Genomic DNA, 22,690 nt, shown 5'->3' with positions numbered 1-22,690 from the left:
TTTATATATCTAGTCCTACCCTAGCGAGGGCTCCACTCTGCACCTTTCAGGATTAAGTGTTCTGGAAACCCCACTTCTTATACCTCTGTTGGGAAATGTGTGTGAGATCTGACCATCTTCCTCCCATTCACTCCGGCTATATCATGAGTGTATGTTCTAGGGGAGCATATGTTCATGTGGAGGGGTCACATGAAAGAGTGTATTCTGGGGTCTACAGTACAGATCAGACTGAACTAAATGTTTACTACGTCTATCCTAAGTTGAAATAAATCTTATTGGTCTCTCAGTGATTTCCTGGTCTACTTTCTATGGTAGAGAGACTTCTTCCATGGGAGAGCCACCATCTTTAGCTTGTCAGATGTAAATTTGGGAAAAGAGCATACTGGAAGTCAAAGGGTGGAGACAGTATAGAAAAGATATAAAAAGCTTAAATAGGTCACAAAATTTTGGTCCAGGAAATTTACAAATCTTAAACAAGTTCTATAAATCAAAAGAAAGGAAATGTTGTTTCAGCACATAATGGACTGTTTGAGAGAAAAAGCCAAACCAATTGAATGTCAAGGCATTTTATAAAACTTGTCTTCACTGAGGCCTCTCTAAAGGGAAAGTGTGTGGCTCCCTCATTCTCTAGGTAGCAAAGCTATGCCAACAAGCTGTCACTCTGTCCAGAGCCCTGAGCCCAGTTCAGCTTCCTGCCATCTAACAACCATTGGATTTCACACTCCATTGGAATGGAATCTAGAAAGGAGAAACCATAAAATTCTGAAATGGTAGTGTTTTGAGTACATAGCAATGAAATCATTGCCTTGGGTTATCTGTTAATTCCCCTGGCTAAACAGTAAGGCTGGAAAGTCATCAATTACAAAAGAGAAGGGGCTTGAGTAAGACATAAAAATAAATAGAAAAGGAGCAGCTGGACAGGCATGAGGCAAAGCTCTCCAGAGCCCAGGATGATGGCTTCTATGTAGTAGCCAACTCTGGCCTGTAAAATCTAGTAATCAATTGTATGAGACTTGAAGGCAAAGCCAGGCCAAGGATTCATCAATGCCATGTGTATATTGCCACGCAACAGTCAATGGTTTGGGAACTGTGTGAAGCTGTTTTCTGGCTGGACAAGTTTGTGGATTTAAAAACTCTTTTTGTTCAAGTTGGAATATCTGAGGAGGAAAAGACCACTTTTTAGACTTCCCCTTGTGATGTTGGATTCAGAGAGGCTGTGAAATTGGTAGATTTGGTACATGGGGACTTTTACCCTTCATGCTTTTCCAACATTTACCCTCAAGATAAGGTACTCCACAATCCAAGCAGTAGAATCAGGGAGACACAAATACTTTCTGGCAGGAATAACTTCTAGGCTTTTTCGGAGTTGCCAAAGATCATGGGAAGAAGGGAACATGAGAGATTAGTGGAACCATCCAAGAATGTGTTAAAGGAGCCACAGAGTTCAGCATGAAAGAAAATAATTATTAGAGATGACAATTAACTAAGGGGAAAATGAGTTCCAGAGTCCCTGTGCTACTCAATGAATTGAAACTGGTTTGCTGTCTTGGAGCTAATGACTAGAGGGTGATCTAGGACGTCAGGCCATATTATGATTTTAGGTTTACTGCTGATAGAAATTATTATGTAGAATTTGAGTTTAAATTCTTTTATATTCTATTACTTTCTATAGAGTTAGCTGATGCAGCTGTAATAGGGAACAATGAAGTAAGTATATAACTCGTTTCTCTAGAAGCTGTTTTGTTTATTGAAGCTGTGGAATGTATGTGTTGGAAGGGATGGTAGAGATTTTCTAGCACACTCTTGCTATGACTGAGGTCCAGAGAGAATAAAAGACTTGCCTGAAGTCACACAGTTAAAGACTAATGACATAGGACTTCTGGATTCTGTGTAGGATGTAGGAAGCTGGAAAGAATATCATTTTCACTCTAACAACCACAAAAATACCAGTAGAAAAATTCACAGCTTTTCTTGAACCCATCAGAGCAATAAGGTCACAGAGCAATCAACTAACCCTAAATCTAAAGAAAGACAAGTGCTTCCCAAAAACAATGAGAGTCAAGCACTTGTTTACAGGGGCAGATCCACTGGTATGTAAAATTTGCCTAAGATTTTTAACAAATTGCTAAAGGCTGAAGGTGGGTTAGTTACAGAATATATAACCTCAGGGTCCACAGACACAAGGGGGATTCACTTCGGGGTTCTTCCCCATGGACTGCATCAAGTGCTCATAAAAAGGATTGAAGGTGGGATGAGAATCCCAAGAAAACCTCCATCATGGAGGGGAGCAGGTGCCCCTGTAAGAAAGGCACAAAGTCCTCCACTCTATCTCACGTGGAACGAAGCCCTAAGTCACTACACTGTGTTCTGAGGGCACTGGAGAAACCCAGTGTAGCTTTGGAAAGGGGCTGCAGAAAATGTCTTTTCCTGGGGAAGCAGCAGGAATATGAGCTGGTCCCAGCCCCACAACTGAGGGTGGGATAGGATCACCGAAATGGCCCTGTCCTGGAAATCCAGGGGGCATGGTACCTGCCTAAGATTGAAGATTGAGCATTACAACTGAAATATTCTTCCTCTGGCTCCAAAACCAGGCTGAAAAAACCAATTGTACAATTAAATAAGACTCTGCTTGTGCAATTAACAAGTAACAGTACTGAGGTGCAGTGAAAAGGAAAGATGTAAAGCTATGTGGAACAGGCACATTCAGGAACAAACCTCTTACAATTCAGCACCCACTGAAACACCAGGTAATATTAGAGAAATTGAAAGCTCATGGTGCACTGAAGTTAACTGTAACAACAACGAGTCACAGACTCAGCTCAAGTCCTGACTAGACTGATCAACTCCCCCACACTAAACACTTTGCTGAAGGAAATGTATGCCCCTATCCACATAAAAACCAGTAGCCTTAGAGTTTACTGACCTAAGACCCAAGATGTCTGGCTTTCAACAAAAAATAACACAGCAAAGAAACAAGAACACACACACACACACACACACACACACACACACACACACACACACACACCCAGAGTCAGAGGTCAAAGGGTTTGACAGAACCAGATTCACATATGACACAGAGGTTGGGACTATGAGAAGGGAATTTAAAATAACTATAATTAATATGTTAAGGGATTTAATGAAAAAGGTGGACAGCATGCATTAAAAGATAGCTAAATCCACCTTAGAGATAGAAACAATAGGAAAAGAATTGGTGGAAATACATAAAGGGAAAACAGTAGCAGAGATGAAGAATTCCTTCAATGGGCTCATCCATAAACTCAAAACAGTTAAGGAAAAAATAAGTGAACTTTAAGATAGGCTGATAGAAATTACTCAAACTGGAACACAAGAGAAAAAAGTGGAATAAATAGAACAGGACATTCAAGAGCTATAGGACAATATCAAAGGGTCTTGCTTATATTAATAATGATCTGAACATTAACTTTCAGTAGCATTTCACACAGTAGCTTCTTTTTCCCTTTGACAAACTTTCTTCATTGGTTTTCAAGGAGCCAGTATTCTCTTCATCTTCTATGTATTTCACTGGTGGCTGTTTCCTTTGTAGGTTCCTCCTTCCCTTCTAACCCTTAATGCTGGAGTGATCTAGGGACCAACCCTTCGTCTCCTCTCTTCTGCATTGCCGACCTCATCTAGTCTCATGGCTTTAAATATCACTTATGTTCTGATGACTTACATTTATTTCTCTAACCCAGATCTCCTTCCTGGACTCCAGATCTATATATTCAACAGCCTATTACCATCTCCTATTGAATGTCTAGTAGGCATCTCAGACTTTATATGTCTCTTAAACCTAAACTCTTTTTTTTAATAATAATTTTTTAAAATGTTATGTTAGTCACCATACAGTATATCCTTAGTTTTTGATGCAGTGTTCCATGATTCATTATTTGTGTATAACACCCAGTGCACCATGCAATATGTGCCCTCCTTAATACCCATCACCGGCCTATCCCAGTCCCCCACCCCCCTCCCCTCTGAAGCCCTCAGTTTGTTTCCCAGAGTCCATAGTCTCTCATGATTCATTCCCCCTTCTGTTTACCCCCCTTCATTCTTCCCTTCCTTCTCCTACCAATCTTCCTGCTATTTCTTATGTTCCATAAATGAGTGAAACCATATGATAATTGTCTTTCTCTGCTTGACTTATTTCACTTAGCGTTATCTCCTCCAGTGCTGTCCATGTTGCAGCAAATGTTGAGAAATCGTTCTTTTTGATAGCTGAGTAATATTTCATTGTATATATGGACCACAACTTCTTAATCCAGTCATCTGTTGAAGGGCATCTCGGCTCCTTCCACGATTTAGCTATTGTGGACAGTGCTGCTATGAACATTGGGGTGCATATGGCCCTTCTCTTCACTACGTCTGTATCTTTGGGGTAAATACCCAGTAGTGCAATGGCTGGATCATAGGGTAGCTCAATTTTTAACTTTTTAAGGGACCTCCATGCTGTTTTCCAGAGTGGCTGTACCAACTTGCATTCCCACCAACAATGTAGGAGGGATCCCCTTTCTCCACATCCTCTCCAACAATTGTTGTTTCTTGCCTTCTTAATTTTTGCCATTCTAACTGGTGTGAGGTGGTATCTCAATGTGGTTTTGATTTGAATTTCCCTGATGGCTAAAGATTTTGAACATTTTTTCATGTGTCTGTTAGCCATTTGTATGTCTTCATTGGAAAAGTGTCTGTTCATATCTTCTGCCCATTTTTTTGATTTGATTATTTGTTTCTCATGTATTGAGTTTGAGAAGTTCTTTGTAGATCTTGGATACCAGTCTTTTATCTGTAGTGTCATTTGAAAATATCTTCTCCCAGTTCGGGGGCTGCCTCTTAGTTTTTTTTGACTGTTTCCTTGGCTGTGCAGAAGCCTTTTATCTTGATGAAGTCCCACAAGTTCATTTTTTCTTTTGTTTCTCTTGCCTTTGGAGATATGTCATGAAAAAAGTTGCTGTGGCCAATGTCAAAGAGGTTGCAGCCTATGTTCTCCACTAGGATTTTGATGGATTCCTGTCTCACATCGACGTCTTTCATCCATTTGGAGTTTATTTTTGTGTATGGTGTGAGAGAGTGGTCAAGTTTCATTCTTTTGCATGTAGCTGTCCAATTTTCCCAGCACCATTTATTGAAGAGACTGTCTTTTTTCCACCGGATGTTTTTTTCCTGCTTTGTCAAAGATTAGTTGCCCAAAGAGCCGAGGGTCCATTTCTGGGTTCTCTATTCTGTTCCATTGGTCTGTGTGTCTGTTTTTGTGCCAGTACCATGCTGTCTTTGTGATCACAGCTTTGTAGTATAGCTTGAAATCCAGCAACGTGATGCCGCCAGCTTTGTTTTTCCTTTTCAACAATTCCTTGGCGATTCAGGGCCTTTTCTGGTTCCACACAAATTTAAGGGCTGTTTGTTCCAGTTCTTTGAAAAATGTCATTGATATTTTGATTGGGATGGCATTGAAAGTGTAGATTGCTCTGGGTAGCATAGACATTTTAGCTATGTTTATTCTTCTGATCCATGAGCATGGGATATTTTCCCATCTTTTTGTGTCTTCTTCAATGTCTTTCAAGAGTGATTTGTAGTTTCTAGAATACAGATCCTTTACGTCTCTGGTTAAGTTAATTCCGAGATAGCGTATGATTTTTGGTGCTGTTGTAAATGAAATCGATTCCCTAATTTCTCTTTCTTCAGTCTCATTGTTCGTGTATAGAAATGCAACTGATTTCTGAGCATTGATTTTGTATCCTGCCACATTACTGAATTGCTTTATAAGTTCTAGTAATTTGGGGGTGGAGTCTTTTGGGTTTTCCACATAGAGTATCATGTCATCTGCGAAGAGAGACAGTTTGAGTTCTTCCTTGCTGATTTGGATACATTTTATTCTTTTTGTTGTCTGATTGCTGTTGCAAGGACTTCTAGTACTATGTTGAATAATAATGGCGAGAGTGGACATCCTTGTCGTGTTCCTGATCTTAAGGGAAAGTCTTCCAGCTTTTCCCCATTGAGAATGATATTCGCTGTACGCTTTTTATAGATGGTTTTTATGAAATTGAGGAATGTACCCTCTATCCCTACACTCTGAAGTGTTTTCATCAGGAAAGGATGCTGTATTTTGTCAAATACGTTTTCTGCATCAGTTGAGAGGATCATATGGTTCTTGACTCTTTTCTTGACTCTCATATGATGTCACACTGATCGATCTTAAACTCTTATGTCTTTCTCTACAAGGCCATTCCTCTTGTAGCTTCCCAATGTCAATCGTCCAGTTGTTTGGGCCAAAAGTCTTGGCATCATGCCTGATGCCACCTTTTCCCTCATATTCCATATCCCTCTCAACAGGAAATCCCATTTATTACCTTAGAAATGTATCCTGAATCTGACTGTTCTCACCACTGCTGCTATCACTCTGGACCAAGTCGCCATCACATTCTACTTGATTTTTTGAAATATCCTTTTAATCAGCTTCCTTGCTTCCAATCTTATCTTCATTCCACTTCAGCCTAAGCTCCAAACAGCAGAGTGGACATTTAAAACATAAATCAAATTATGCCACTCATCTGTTCAAAACCATCCAGCAGCTCCCCATATTCGGAGTAAAAGCCTGTTATGGGTTGAATTATGTCCCTCCAAATTCATATGTTGAAGTACCCCAGAGTGTTTCTGTATTTGAAGTTAGGGCCTTTAAAGTGGTAAAGTAAAATCAGATGATAGGGCTGGGTCCTAATCCGATTTGACTGGTTTCTTCTAAGAAGAAGAGATGAGGACACAGATAACACATGGGCCAAAACAATGACCATGTAAACACACAGTGAGAAGGCAGCTATCTGCAGGTCAAGGAGGGGGTTTTAGAAGAAACGACCTCTGCTGACACCGTGATCTTGGACTTCTAGCCTCCAGAACTGTGAGAACATACACTTCTGTCATTGAAACCAATCAGCATAACGTACTTTGTTATGGCAGCCCCAGCAAACTAATACAAAGCCCAAATCTTTTCAGTGGCCTCTGAAAACCTACGATATTTGGTTCCCAGTTCTATCTCTTATGCTATTTCCTACTCCATTCCTCCTCTCTCATGCTACTCCAGCCATATTATTTTTGAGCATGCCAGGCATCCTCTTGCGTACTTTGCCCAGGCTGTTCCTGCTGCCTGGACTACCGTTCCCCTAGATATGAATGGCTAATTCTCTCACCTCTCTCAAGTCTTTGTTCAAATGTGACTCTTGGCGAAGTCTACTCTGAAAACCCTGTTTGAAACTTCAGTCTTTCCTCCCTCCATTGCCCAATACTTAGAGTCTCACTTTCTCTGTTCTGTTAACCTTCTAACTGATAATATAATTTACTTATGTTATGTTTGTTATTATGCTGGAAATTTCCTTTGCTCCTTGAGGTCCATTCTTCACCCTTATCCACCTTGCTCTGTGCCCCGAGAAGCTGCAATCTATGGGCAGTTCCAGCAAATCTTTCTTGCTCTCTAGCTTTTAGTTGAGTTTAGCCAAGAAGGCACTATCAAAAGATTGGGTATGGGGAAGAAAGAGAGAGTTCATGGTGTGTATTTCCCCCAATTCCTCTGTCAAAGACTAAACCGGTCAGCACAGTGTCCTCAAGCCAAGCAAACTATTGATCTTCCATAGGGTTTTGGAGAAGCAAGGAGTTGAGGGATTGGTGGACTTTCAGAGGCTCTAGTGGGTTGGCTTCATCTGTATTGTTACTCAGCAAGACTGTTGCTGATTGATTGTTACTCAGCAAGACTGTTCGCTAGAGAGGGTCTGTTGCTGTTTGGCTGACTTTCAGACTGGGTGTCTAACAGTGGTTGCCTTACAAAAGCATGTTCACTGAACTGATTTTTTTTTTTTAGATTTTCTTTATTTATTCGAGAGAAAGAGCACAAGCGGTGGGGGGGGGAGGGGTGGCAAGGGAGAGGGAGAAGCAGAATTCCCACTGAGCAAGGAGCCCGACATGGGACTCAGGGATCATGACCTGAGCCAAAGGCAGACACTTAACTGACTGAGCCACCCAGGCGCCCCTGAACTGAGTTTTTGATGATCATTTGAACTGGTTTAAAACTGGTTTTTATGGCTACTTATTGCCATGGCTATAACAGTCTTTTTCTAAGTTTGTGGGAACTTCTGAATTCTCACCTCTCTGCAATGCTGTGGTTTGTTCTTTTCAAGCCTCTGGTAATAACTTCCTCCTGTTGCTAGCCTTGAGTGCTTTATCATACACTATAAAGAGTTACTGAACTATGTGCATTCACCCTTTTTTGAGTTTGCGACTGATTTCATGGAGGGATCCTGATATACCATTTGTCTTTTCCCCCTGCTAGAATGAAGCTCCACGAGGGGAGGGATTTCCCCTCCCCCACCGTTTTGTTCACTGATGTAACCAAGTGCCTTTGTTCTTTTTATAGTTACTATGACTTCTTTTATCTTTTTGAGGACTATAAACATAGACATTTTCCTTGATCTATGATGGGGTTAAGCCAGGAGAAATTCATGGTAAGTTGAAAATATCAAAAGTAAAAAATGCATTTAATGCACCTAACTCATCAAACATCATAGCTTAGCCTAGCCCACCTTAAATGTGCTCAGAACATTTACATTAGCCTACAGTTAGGTGAAATCGTCAAATACAAAGCCTATTTTGTAATAAAATATTGAATATGTCGTGTACTTTATTGAATACTGTACTGAAAGTAGAAAGCAAAGTGGTTGTATGGGTACAGAATGGTTGTGAGTATATCAGTTATTTACCCTCGTGATCACGTGGCTGACTGGGAGTTGTGGCTCATGGCCGCTGCCCAGCATCACAAGAGAGTATTGTACCACATATCGCTTCAAAATCTGAGGTATGATTTCTATTGAATGTGAATCTATTTGGCACCATCTTAAAGTGAAAAATCATGTAAGTTGAACCATTGTATGTGGGGGACCGTATGTACCTATATTAAAGTTATTTTTATATAGTTCAATTTTATATTGCTTGCATTAATTTTAATCATCTCTTAACCCTGTAGATTTTATTGACTGCTTTTCCTAGTTTCTGCATATGTTTTGGAATTTTGGCATATAGGCTTATCTTGAATTGGAGTGTCCTTTTTCTTTTTATTCCTTGGTTTTGCTCTCACTCTTTCTGGGTTCACCGTACCCTTGGTATTCATTCTGTGGTTGCCTCCATCCAATACTCCAGGAATCCTTAATGCAGAAGCAGGTCTTGTGTTGGGGCTTGGGTTCCAGCCCTGTGATGATACTAAAGAGAGAATCCCGTCACCAAGCATGTGGTAACTTGGTTCTGGATTTGGGGCTGGATCTGCTTTCTCCTACTATCATAAATAAGGGAGCATAAGTAAGGCATAGCCTCAGGAAGTAGTTAACTGAAGCATTTTCAGACTTTTTTAAGGGCAGGAAATCATACTTCAGTCTCTGGATTTGAGCAGTGAACCTGACTCAGGTCCCAGACTATCTACAACTTCACCCTACTTTCTGGTTTGTGTTTCTGTTCTGTCTGTGGTTTACAAAGATCTGCTGATCTTCTATTTGAATGTGACTAGGCTGTCTGCTTTTTCTTTTTATATTTTATCTATCATTGCTCTTTGATTAGGGTAAGGAGGGTGCCTGAAAACATAGATTTCTAATATAACTCGGCTGGAAGTCAAATAGTCTCCTGTAACATAATTTTTAATGGATGAATGATACCTCATTGGGGGCAATTGCAGATTAAACTTAGCATACTGAACACATACATTTCCTTCTATTTCCTCCTTAAATCTCACAAAATGACTGTTATGATCCAATTTAAGAATGCACATTCCTAGCACTCCCTATTCCAGTTCTCTGCTCTATTTTTCTCCGTAGGATTTACAACCCTTGGGAAAACCATAAAATTTACTTATGTATTTTGTTTATTGTCTATCTCCTCTCACTAGAATATAAACCCCACAAGGGGAGGGCAGGGATTTTGACTATCTTATTAATGTTTGTATTCTCAGCATGTAGGATAGTGCCTGATGTCCTAGTGAGTCCTTAAATATTGGTTGTATAAATGGATAAAATGAGTAAAGGAATAAAGAAGCACAAAGCACAACAATGAAGATGAGATGAGATCAGAAACAAACCTGGGCAAGGGAAGTCAACATCTTTGGTTTAGCAAAACTGACCCATCAGAGGTAACTGTGATAGATTATTTGCAAAAATAAGCACATTCCTTCTTTGTTCCCTTTATCTATGCCCATTGTAATGTGACTTTACAGCTCATTCCATCAAGAGGTAGAGTCTATTCTCTGTTTCTTGAATGGGAAGTGGTCTTGTCATTTGCTTTGACCGATAGAAAGAAATAGAGTAAAATTTTACCAGTCCCAGCCTAGCCGTCAAAGGGTCTACACGTTTCTGCCTTAAATCAATGAACCATTGCCTCTGCCATGAACAATTCCAGGCTAATCTGAAAAAGGATGAGAGAATATGTGGCCAGAACTGAGTCAGCACAATCGTCCTGGTCAGGACAGCAAGTATCATGAGTAAACTCAGCCAAGGTTGGCAAAACTGCCTTTCCGGGCTTGCATTAGACTGCACATGGCCGAAGAAGCCCAGGTGAAAGCAACAGAATCGTGCAGCTGGTTGAAAGACTCATGAGTAATTGTAAATGCTATTGCTTTGAGCCACTGAATTTACGGGGTAGTTTGTTACATAACAATAGCTAACTAAAATAGTAACTCACTTAGAAAACCAGAAAGAAGCTCAAAACTAAGCCCACAGTGGGGAAGCCAGTTAAAAGCAATTGGATTCTTCCTGCCAAATTCCCCTGTAGAATCAGAGCTATCATGTTCCATTGAAGATAGAGGTGCATGGTTCAAAGTCGTTAAGAAGAGTATTTAGAACCCTAGATCTTCTCCACCCCATGCATCCAAACAACTATTCCTTCCCACCTTGGCATAAGATGGGAAATTTACTTTCTGGAGAGGTCTTTGGACTCAGGCACACAAGGTAACTCACCAGGGGGTGGTGAGGAATCATACTAAAGGTAGGAAACAATGAAAAGTCATCGAAGTTAATGGTAAAATTCTGAGCCCCCTAGCTAGGTTCCGAGGATGATAGCGGCCAGGCTTAAAACTCTAAACAGGTTATTGGAGGGAAATCTGACCTGTCCATGGAAAAGAATTTACACAGATGACCAGGTGCTACCCAATGACCCTTCAACAGAATCTGCAAGTGGACAAGTTCTGTCTGCAAACACAGAGTTGTTGTTGTTGTTGTTGTTCTTCTTCTTCTTTTTCTTAAAGATTTATTTATTTATTCATTTTGGAGAGGGAGAGAATGTGAGCGTGTGAGCGAACATGAGGGGAAGGGGCAGAGAGAGAGAAACGCAAGCACACTCCCTGCTGAGTGGGGAGGGGACACAGGGCTTGATTTCATGATCCATGAGATCATGACCTGAGCCAAAATTGCAAGTCAGATGCTTAACTGACTGAGCCACCCAGGGCCCCCCCCACAGAGGACTTCTAACCAGTGTTTAAATACAAATTTTCGGTCAGGGTCATCAGTAATGTGAGGGAAGTCTTTTGCGTGAAACAAGAGACCAAAACAAACAGAAAAAAGGAACACAGACGAAAGAGAGATAATGAAGGGAGCAGAAGAAAACTTAAAAACAAAACAAAATTAATATCTCAGGGAGACGAGAAGATATTGTACCCTGGAAACAAGACAAGGACACTATTTAAAAAGGAATAAGCAGAGAGTAAGAATACGCTTTTGGAAATAAAATGTTTGATAGGAGAAATAAAAATTGAACAGGAGAGTTAGAAGATGAAGTTGAGGAAATCTTCCCAAAAGTGGAACAAAAAGACAAAGAGATGAGGTAATGAGGGGGGGAAAAGTATTTAGAAGAGAAATCCAGGAGGCTTAAATAGCATTCCATAGCATCAAAACTTATTTAATCAGCAGATTCATGGCTTTCTATTAAAACTGTTCCAGGCTTTTGCAATTATTAACAGTTCTTGCACTGAATATCTTTGAAGCTAAATTTTAGTTTCTGCCATGATTATTTCCTTGGGATAAAATTACAGAATGGAATTACTTGATTAAAATATATAAACAAAGTAAAGCCTTTTGATACGTATTGCTAACCAGAAAGATTGTTTCAATTTATAATGCCAGAATATGAGAATAATTGAGACTTTTTCTTAAAATCAATCATCCTTGTCTCAGTCTATCTAGTAGTGGGTTCCCATTGTATCAGCAATAGGTATGGGGATTGGCAATTGTGTTTACTCTCATTTCCCAACAGGATTAAGCAAATTATCATCCCATAAAATCCTGAATTGTCTTGGTACGTTCTGCTTTACTCTATAGATCAAAAACTCCGAACGAGAGTTCAGAGAAACCCAGTGTTGCTTAGAAAAAAGGTCTGTGATATCTATCTTGCTTAATTTCATCATTGCTGATTGTTTATTTTTGGATTTCTCTAGAAAAGACATATTTTGGACTTCTCTTCTTAGTACGTTCAGAAGTACCAAAGTTCACATGAAAATGATTGTGCTCTGACTAGCCTCAGTTAGGCAAAAGGAAAAGATGACTTAGTGAAGAGAAAGAGCCTTCCTGTACTTCCAGGTATTTAGTTTCATTTGGGGAAAAAATAAACAAGCAAAACCCAGAAAAAAGATGCAGCCTTTGAGACATCAACCAACCAGAAACTTTTGACCAAATAAATTTAGTAAGAGGTAGAGCCGAAAGGGCCAATATTGATGGCCTTGTCCGGATGAGAACATTGAAGGCACTCCATCCCCAGAGATAAAGTGACTTTGATTAGTGGTTCGCAGATACAGAGAATCGTTGCTATGCAAATTTCACATTGGTTCCCATTTTTGAGCTTGAAAACAAATTTCCCTGGTGCTGGCTTTCTCCAGGAAGTTTGGGAAGATGGACAGGACACAGATTGCATAGGTGCTGTACTGAGTTGCTAGTGGACAAACTTGAACATAACTTCCTGTCACTGTTAGACCAGATGGTGACTTTGAGACATCCACACACACACAAAAAGAAAAAAATATCTACAAACAGCACACACACAACACAAAGCCAACATAGATCTCATCAATGCAGTACCGCCAACGTCATCAAAGTATTCTTGCTCCTGAGCCTACGACTTGTTTGAGACTTTGAACTCTTAGGCATACTCTTCCTTCGGAGCGTTCTTTCAGATTACTTCAGTCTGGCTTCCTTTTCCACCCTTCTGCCACAGATGCTCTTATCAGGATCATCACTGATTTCTATGTTGCCAAATACTACGTACATATTCCTTTCTCAACTTATTGTTGAGTGAATGGGCTACTTTTTCTTTCATCTTACAGCTTTTTAAAAATAGTACAGGTTATGGGGTGTCTGCGTAGCACAGTCAGTTAAGCAGCTGTCTCTTGGTTTTGGCTCAGACCCTCATCTCGGGGCTGTGAGATCAGCCCGTCAGCCTCCCTGCTCAGCAGGGAGTCTGCTTGAGTTTCTCTCTCCCTCTGCCCCTCCCCCGCTCCCTCTAAAATAAATAAATAAATCTTTAAAAAAATAAAATATTGCAGGTTAATTGTGTGTACTTACGAATTTGTTTTTTTTTTTTAAGATTTTATTTATTTATTCGACAGAGATAGAGACAGCCAGCGAGAGAGGGAACACAAGCAGGGGGAGTGGGAGAGGAAGAAGCAGGCTCACAGCAGAGGAGCCCGATGTGGGGCTCGATCCCACAACGCCGGGATCACTCCCTGAGCCGAAGGCAGACGCTTAACCGCTGTGCCACCCAGGCGCCCCTGTACTTACGAATTTCTTAATTCACGTGGTTTTGGTTGTTTATAAGTGATGACATTTTGTCCTCTCAGTCTCACTGACTCAGATAAAAACTTTCTTTCCCTCTCTATCCCCTCCCCCCTTCCGTTCTCCCTCCATTTTTCACTTCCCTCTTTTCTTCTCCAAACATTTATAGCAAAGAACACTTTATTAAGTAGACTTCCACTATCACTCCTACTATCCTTAGCACTGCTAAGATGTAGTCATAGATGGGCTAGACCAAAAGTAGAACCTAAAATTAGAACAACTTCATCCTCATTCAGTATTATCTCTTTAGATCAAGACCGAAGCACATGGGTGGCGTTGTAATAAAAAAGAACATTTTTAATCTATTGTCAATTGGCACCTGTCTTCATACCTGGTTCACTCAGGCTAAGGCAAAACTGCTAAATCATTTTAAATACTCAAATCCATGATTTAGATCATGAGGCAGTTAATTGAATTTTTTTCACTGTAAAGTATGGAAAGCACATTGTATTTGGGCCATCTGGTTTGAGAAATAGCTCTGACCTGTCCTGGATATGTGATTGTGGGCAAGTCATTCAAACTTTTGAAATTTATATTCCTGTTCTTAAAGTGTGGGCTGTGACTCCCCCTGGCTTAGTGAAATATGAATAAAATGGAAGCAGTTAGGTGGTGGTGCATTATTCTCCACTCGCCTGCTAGAGGGACTGTTGATGTTCCAGATGGCAGAGCCTCCATCGATCTGTGACCCTGAGTGAGGATGGCTGCAAAAGAAGCCTGTGTAGCATTAGTAAGAAGTTAGCTTTTTGCATTTTTATATTAGGTCCGTGAATTTTGGGGGCTATTTGTAACTGCAACAAAACCTATCCTATTTTAACTAATATGGAGGGAAGAAAAAAATAAGTCAAAAGGTAGAAGAAAATTGTGTGATTTATGTGGATAATTTTAGGATGGAAGAAACTTGAAGCTACTTATAGGCTAAAGAGAAGGAACTAATAGAGAAGGGTCAATTGAATATAGAGGAGAGAGGGTGGCAGGTCACTGAAGGATTAAGATCCAGAAATCAGCTGGCCTTAAACAGAGAGATTTCATCTCTGAGAGCGGATGAAAAGAAGCAACGATGAGAAAGGGAGGGGATGCTTATAGATTGTGGGGTGAGATGTTGAGGGAATTATATCTCTAATCACTCCTTTTCTTTGGTTAAGTATGAAGTAAGGCTGTTTGCCAAGAAGGAGGAAGGTAGGCATTGGAGAAAAAGAATTGAGAAGGTTGGGTTGGTGGAAATTTGGAATGGTTGTCAATGGGAAGGAGAAAGGGAGCTGAGCAAGAACAAATAAAGGACTTATCTATCTCTTCCACTCAGATATGAGCCTCATGAAGGCAAAGGCTGTAACTTTATTTCTCTGTATTATCAGTATCAAGCCCAGTGCCTGACATTCTGGAAGTGCTCAAGAAATTTTTGCCAAAAACATGGCTGCTAGTCATTGTTATTTTGCCTATAGCTTTGACTTTTATTTTTTCTCTTTCCCTTAAAATATCAGCTTGCCCTAGACCTACCCCTACTAGTTCCTTATAAAAACTGTTATTAAAGGAGCCAAAAACAAAACCCAGTTCTTAATTGAAACACTAAATCCCAACACACCCAGGAAGCAAAGGCACAGACACAGTAAGACTGATTAATCATATTTCTCCAGCTGTATTTCAAGCTCTTTCATTGGTAGTGGCAACTTTGCAACAGGACATTTTTTAACAGCAGCTTTCATCATGTTCAGTTGTCATCCCAAGCGAATAGCATTGCAATGCATTTGCAGTGTGAATTACAGTTAACGTTCTAAAGTGCTACGTGAATTTTTGGGATGCCTTGTGTGGCAATTAAGCTCTGGAGGAGTTAACAACATGGCTGCATTTTTAAAAAAGATTTTATTTATTTATTTATTTATTTATTTATTTATTTATTTAGAGTGAGCAGGGGTAGGGGCAAAGGGAGAGAGAGAATCTCGAACACACTGCACTGAGTGTGGAGTCTGATGCGGAGCTCGATGCCATGACCCTGAGACCATGACCTGAGTACTTTTTTGTGGTTGTTTTATCTTTTATTAAGACTACATACATTACTCTGCAACTGGCATATATAATTGTATAATGTCTCGTATTTTTTCCCAGATTGCTGACTACAGATTGAATTATATAACCCAATGTATTGAAATTTCCCCCGTTCACGAATTTTTTTTTATTTTTTAAAAATTTATTTTTTATTATGTTCAGTTAGCCACTGTATAGTACATCATTAGTTTTTGATGTAGTGTTCAGTGATTCATTAGTTATGTATAACACCCAGTGCACATCACAACATGTGCCCTCCTTAATACCCATCACCCTGTTACTCATGAATTTTCAAGTTTACCAATTTTCTCTCTTTGAAGAAAAGTTGCAATAAATATCCTTGGATGTATTGTCATGTTTTGAGTTTATTTATTTTTCATGCATCCCCATTGGGGTTTGTAATGAAAAAGCCCCTTCTAGATATCAGGGGAAATGCGTCCAACAAAATGTGTCCAACAGTGGGGAATAGTTCATCAGATGGGGAAGAGAGGGTTAAAAGATCTCAAGTAGATTCTAAGTTTCTTCTGGGTTTGTTGTATGTTGGGAAAACCTCCATGATTTCATTCCTTTCCTTGAAATAAAATTATTAATGCTTTCCTTGTCATTAAAATAGCTCCTCATTATTTCCACAATACATCCTTTAAAGTTCACTGGATAAAATGCTGCTTATGTATTAATACATACACGTGTTAGTATTAAATATATAATACACATGACTGCTGGCTCAATAGCTCCCACTCACATTTCCCCCAAACCATTTACTTTTTGGGATGTCCAAAGGGATGCTTATCTGCTGCTCAAAAAGTCATTTGGAAGGCAAGAGAAACAAAAGATGAAATGAACTTGTGGGACTTCATCAAGACAAAAAGCTTCTGCACAGCCAAGGAAACAGTCAAAAAAACTAAGAGGCAGCCCACGGAATGGGAGAAGATATTTGCAAATGATACTACAGATAAAAGACTGGTATCCAAGATCTACAAAGAACTTCTCAAACTCAATACGCGAGAAATAAACAAATCATAAAAGGGGCAGAAGATATGAACAGACACTTTTCCAATGATGACATACAAATGGCTAACAGACACATGAAAAAATGTTCAAAATCTTTAGCCATCAGGGAAATTCAAATCAAAACCACACTAAGATACCACCTTACGCCAATTAGAATGGCAAAAATTGACAAGGCAAGAAACAACAAATGTTGGAGAGGATGTGGAGAAAGGGGATCCCTCCTACATTGTTGGTGGGAATGCAAGTTGGTACAGCCACTCTGGAAAACAGTGTGGAGGTCCCTTAAAAAGTTAAAAATTGAGCTACCCTATGATCCAGCCATTGCACTACTGGGTATTTACCCCAAAGATACAGACGTAGTGAAGAGAAGGGCCATATGCACCCCAATGTTCATAGCAGCATTGTCCACAATAGTTAAATCGTGGAAGGAACCAAGATGCCCTTCAACAGATGACTGGATTAAGAAGTTGTGGTCCATATGTGCAATGGAATATTACTCAGCTATCAGAAAGAACGAGTTCTCAACATTTGCTGCAACATGGATGGCACTGGAGGAGATAATGCTAAGTGAAATAAGTCAAGCAGAGAAAGACAATTATCATATGATTTCTCTCATCTATGGAACATAAGAACTAGGAAGATCGGTAGGGGAAGAAAGGGATAAAGAAAGGGGGGTAATCAAAAGGGGAACGAAGCATGAGAGACTATGGACTCTGGGAAACAAACTGAGGGCTTCAGAGGGGAGGGGGCTGGGGGAATGGGATAGGCTGGTGATGGGTAGTAAGGAAGGCACGTATTGCATGGTGCACTGGGTGTTATACGCAGCTAATGAATCATCGAGCCTTGCATCGAAAACCGGGGATGTACTGTATGGTGACTAACATAATATAATAAAAAAACATTAAAAAAAAAAGTCATTTGGAGAAGCCTTATGCTCACTTGCCCCTTCATGAGGTGACAATATTTTTGCCAAGGGGCTGACTCCAAATACTCCATGCTTCCAATCCTCTCAGTCCTCAAGAGGTCCCAGGTTCTGCCACCTTCCAGTTCCTGGAACCCCCAAACAAATCTGCTATGGACAGTCATACAAGGTTTTTCTTGAACTGCCCCATCACTTCATGGCCCTTTTCTCTCCCTAACCAAACTCAATCCATGAGGCTGGATGGAAGAAGATGCCATGCCACCCTTTCCATTGCCCACTTTTTCTTTTGAAAGCCCCAATCTTTTGGATGGTCTTCCATCTTTGGGAGATGACTCTCTCCCAAACTCCTGTTCCCAGACAAGTTCCAAAACAAAAGTTCACTGGAAAGGGAATCATTACTTTCACTGCACTTATATAGCTGAAGGTGTTGTTCCCATGTTTGGTGGCATTTCGTATGCAGACACACATACAGTGAGGAAAAGTAAAGAAAAATATCTGTAAGGACGAGTTGTTTTTTTTTTTAAGGGAGTATTTTTTGATGGCTACATTCAATTTTTTTTATTAAGACTTTATTTTCTATGGGGCGCCTGGGTGGCACAGCGGTTAAGCATCTGCCTTCGGCTCAGGGCGTGATCCCGGCATTCTGGGATCGAGCCCCACATCAGGCTCCTCCGCTAGGAGCCTGCTTCTTCCTCTCCCACTCCCCCTGCTTGTGTTCCCTCTCTCGCTGGCTGTCTCTATCTCTGTCAAATTAAAAAAAAAAAAAGACTTTATTTTCTAGAACACTTTTAGGTTCACAGCAAAATTAAGGAGAAAGCAGAGATTTTCTATACATTCCTGCCTGTACACATATATAGCCTCCCTCATGAGCAACATCCCCCATTTGAGTGGTACATTGGTTACAATCAGTGAACCACCTCAACACATCATATCACCCAAAGTCCAGAGTTTACATGAGGTTTCATTCTTGGTGTTGTACATTCTATGGGTTTGGCCAAATGTATAATGACATGTATCTATCATTTTAGTATCACAGAAAGTATTTTCATTGCCTAGAAATCATCTGTGCTCTGTTTATACATCCCTCCCCTTTACTCCCACCCTGCCAATTCCTAGCAACCACTGATCTTTTTACCATCTCTATAGTTTTGCCTTTTCCAGAATGTCATATAGTTGGAATCATACAGATTTGAAATTAAAAACACAATGCCATTTATATTAGCACCCCCCCAAAGGAAATACTTAGGTATAAATCTAACAAAATATGTACAAGATCTATATGAGGGAAACTAATTAAATTAATTAATTAAACTAAATTTTCAGATTGGCTTCTTTTGCTTAGTAATGTGCACTTCAAGTTGTTTCCATATCTTCTCATGACTTGATAGTTTATTTCTGTTTAGTGCTGAATAATATTACATTGTCTGGTGTAATAGTTTATTGATCCGTTCACCTACTGAAGGATGTCTTCGTTGTTTTTAAATTTTGGCAATTATGAATAAAGTTACTATAAACATCTGTGTGTAGGTTTTGTGGGACATAAATTTTGGACTCCTTTGGTTAAATACCAAGGAGTGCAATTACTGGATCATGTAGTAAGAGCATGTTCAGTTTTGTAAGAAACCAACAAACTGTTTTCCCAAGTGGCTCTACACTTTGCATTCCTACTAGCAATGAATGAGATTTTCTGTTGCTCCACTTCCTTGCCACTGTTTTGTGTTGTCAGTGTTCCAGATTTTGTCCTTTCTAATAGATGTGTAGTGGTATCTCATTGTGGTTTTAATTTGCATTTCCTTGATGGTATGTGATATGGAGCATCTTTGCATATGTTTATTTGCTATCTGTTTTTCTTCTTTAGTGAAGTGTCTGTTTTGTCCCATTTTTAACTGGGTTGTTTGTTTTCTTATTGTTGAGTTTTAAGAGTTCTTTGTGTATTTTAGACAATAGTCCCTCATCAGATGTCTTTTGCAAATATTTTTTCCCATTCTGTGGTTCATTTTCTCATCTTAATGTTATGTTTTATAGAGCACATGTTTTTAATTTTATCCAGCTTATCGGTTATTTCTTTCATGGCTCATGCCTTGGGTGTTGTACCTAAAAAGTCATCAACATACCCAAGATTATTTAGGTTTTCTCCTATGTTATCTTCTAGGAGTTTTATGGTTTACATTTAGGTCTATCTCCTGTGTTATCTTCTAGGAGCCTTATCTTTTACATTTAGGTCTATCTCCATTTTGAGATCACTTTTGTGAAGGGTATAGGATCTGTGTCTAGATTCTTTGGTTTGTTTGTTTGTTTTTTTGAATGTAGATATCCAGTTTTTCCAATGCCATTACTGAAAAGACTATCTGTTTTTAAAAAAGACTATCTGCTCCATTTTACTGCCTTTGCTCCTTTGTCCAAGAGCAGTTGTCTGTATTTATATGGGTCTAGTTCTGGGCTTTCTATTGTGTTCCATTGATCTATTTGTTTATTCTCCCACTAAGACTACACTGTCTTGATTACTGTAGCTTTACAGTAAGTCTTGAAGTCAGGTAGTGTCAGTCCTTCAACTTCGTTCTTCTCCTTCAATATTGTGTTGGCTATTCTGGATCTTTTGTCTCTCCATATAAACTTTAGAATCAGTTTGTCAGTATCCACAAAATAACTTGCTGAGATTTTTATTGGGTTTGCATTGAATCTATAGATCAAGTTAGGAAGAAATGATATTTGACAATATTTCTATCCATGAACATGGAATATCTCTCCCTTTATTTAGTTCTTTGACTTTGTTCACCAGGGTTTTGTAGTTTCTCTCATATAGATCTTGTACATATTTTGTTAGATTTATACTTAAGTATTTCATTTTGGGGGGTGCTAATATAAATGACATTTTGTTTTTAATTTCAGTTACACTTGTTCATTGCTGGTATATAGGAAAACAATTGACTTTTGTATGTTAAACTTTATCCTGCAAACTTGCTATAATGCTTATTGGTTCCAGTAGGTTTTTTTGTTGATTCTTTTGGAATTTCTACATAGATGATCATTTTGTCTGTGAACAAAGACAGTTTTATTTCTTTCTTCTCAATCAGTATTTCTTTCATATCCTTTTCTGATCTTATTGCAGTAGCTAGAACTCCCAGTACAATGTTGAAAAAGATTGGTGGGAGGAGACAGGAAGTATCTTTTCAAAAACTGGTCAGACTCTAGTAATTATTAATTGAAGGGAAAAGAAACATATTTTTGAGGTTTTGTCTTAAGTGTAAAACACTTATTAAATTAAAGAAATTCTTCATGCCCATTTGAACCATGGAAGAAGGAAAATTCATTTCTATGTAGAGAATGACTTTTTAAAAAACTTAATGCAATTTTCAGTTAAACTCTAAAACTTAGCTTTGTGGGGTTATGATTATAGGATTTAGGCTTAAAGTCTGAAAAACAAATAACTGAAAGAAACTGTAAAGATTGGAAAATGTCTTCCCAAGCTCTTTGGAGAGCAGAACTATTTGAGAAGCATTCATGTTACCAACCAGAGTCTCCACCCCAGGAACCCAAACCACAGCCCATCAAACTCCTAGACACTGACCAGGGGTGCCTGGAGGAACACTTCCGACACTAAGCTCTGGTCAGATTTCTCCCAGGAGTATGTTGTGCTGACTTTAGAAAGAGGTTAAGTTGAATTCAGTGCCCCCTTTATCCAACTTCCAACAGACATTTAGAATTTTTCATGGAGAAATTTCTTGGAGGAACTTTGGGGTCACTATGCTTCTAGAATTGTAAGTTTTAAAAGTTAGTTTTGTAATGATGTGAATCCTTCTCCATAAATGTGGGTATGAAAAGAGGTCACTTGTCTTTTTTTCTTTATGTCAAATCAAATCTAACTCAGACACAATCCCCACATCCATGCTGTGACAGCAAGAAATTTATGCTCAATGAAGAGGGCCCACATGTCTTACCCAGGGTTGTAAAAAAAATCTTGTATGGTTCTTAGAAAATAGAAAATGTGCTCCTAATCTTCAGCCTGTTGCTGCTACTGATATCTTCACCATCCAGATCCTCATGGTCCTTTGAAGATGGGTGGTTACTGGGCCATGTAGTCCATTCTTTCTCTGAGAACTTGAAATCACCAAGGTGGAAGATGCATCCTCATCACTAGCCAGGCTGGCTGGCTTACCTTTTAACCTTTCTGTCTTTCAACATAAACCTCCCTTGAGGCTCAGAGTCATGAAGGTCTCTATCCACATGCTTCGAATGGGTTAGAAAAGATATGATGACAATAAAATACAAATTAGAATCTCAGTAAATGATTCTGCTACAACAAGTTGAAGATATGATCATTCCACTGCCTATACTCTCCCTGGCAAAGCAAAGGTTTTGAACTCAGGTAGTTTGACCCCAGAACACATACGGAATGAATTTATTGCTTCATTCTTAAGAAAGCCACTGATCCAATCAACCAATGGTATCTATCATCTACCACATTGAAGGCACTATGCTAGATGCTAGGAATACAGGATTGAACAAAATAGATGTGGGCCTTTCTTCATAATGCTTGATGACAGACATAAGCAAATGCAGCAGGGTTGAGTTTATGCCTTACAACTCAGATGTGCCAAAAATTAAAGTTTTCTTTATTTTTTATGATAGGTCTCATTCCTATTGATGGTGGGGAAAACAAAAATTATCAATCTATAAAAGTAATTCATTTTTAAAAATAGTTTATAATAACCAATTTTGGTCTAACCCAGTGTCTTTTGGGTACTTGTATTTTTTTTTTTCAAAGGTTTTCATTCCTTCATTCTCTCCTTCCTTGGGTACAGGGGGGAACCTAAGAAGCATGTGGGCAGGGAGGGTACTCTCCTGAGCTATACCTGGAGAA

This window comes from Ursus arctos, unplaced genomic scaffold (genome assembly GCF_023065955.2).
Source record: "Ursus arctos isolate Adak ecotype North America unplaced genomic scaffold, UrsArc2.0 scaffold_21, whole genome shotgun sequence".
Taxonomy (NCBI): domain Eukaryota; kingdom Metazoa; phylum Chordata; class Mammalia; order Carnivora; family Ursidae; genus Ursus; species Ursus arctos.
This window is presented reverse-complemented; position numbering follows the sequence as displayed.